Source organism: Sinocyclocheilus rhinocerous, unplaced genomic scaffold (genome assembly GCF_001515625.1).
Source record: "Sinocyclocheilus rhinocerous isolate Xijiao unplaced genomic scaffold, SAMN03320098_v1.1 scaffold3201, whole genome shotgun sequence".
Taxonomy (NCBI): domain Eukaryota; kingdom Metazoa; phylum Chordata; class Actinopteri; order Cypriniformes; family Cyprinidae; genus Sinocyclocheilus; species Sinocyclocheilus rhinocerous.
The window spans coordinates 297,419-297,696 of record NW_015662182.1 but is presented as its reverse complement, the minus strand read 5'-3'; positions in this window follow the sequence as shown (position 1 = coordinate 297,696).

The window sequence follows — 278 nt, the reverse complement described above, 5'->3', positions numbered from 1 at the left end:
AGGTTCAAACTCCAGTCTGAACACCACTGGCCACGAGCTTTGGGCTCTGCTCTCACGGAGAATATTTACTTATATAGCATATTTTATTTTAGATTAACTAGAAACCGTTACATTTATAGTTTTATTTTGAAACGTAAATCAATAACAATTGGCTGGAGCCAGAGCCAATGGTGAAAGTCTTTGCGCGAGGAGACCCCGCCCCATTTTGGAGGTTCTGCCCACTTTTGGAGTTCACGCCCCATTTTGGAGATCTCCGGTCTGCAGTTATATCTACTTGG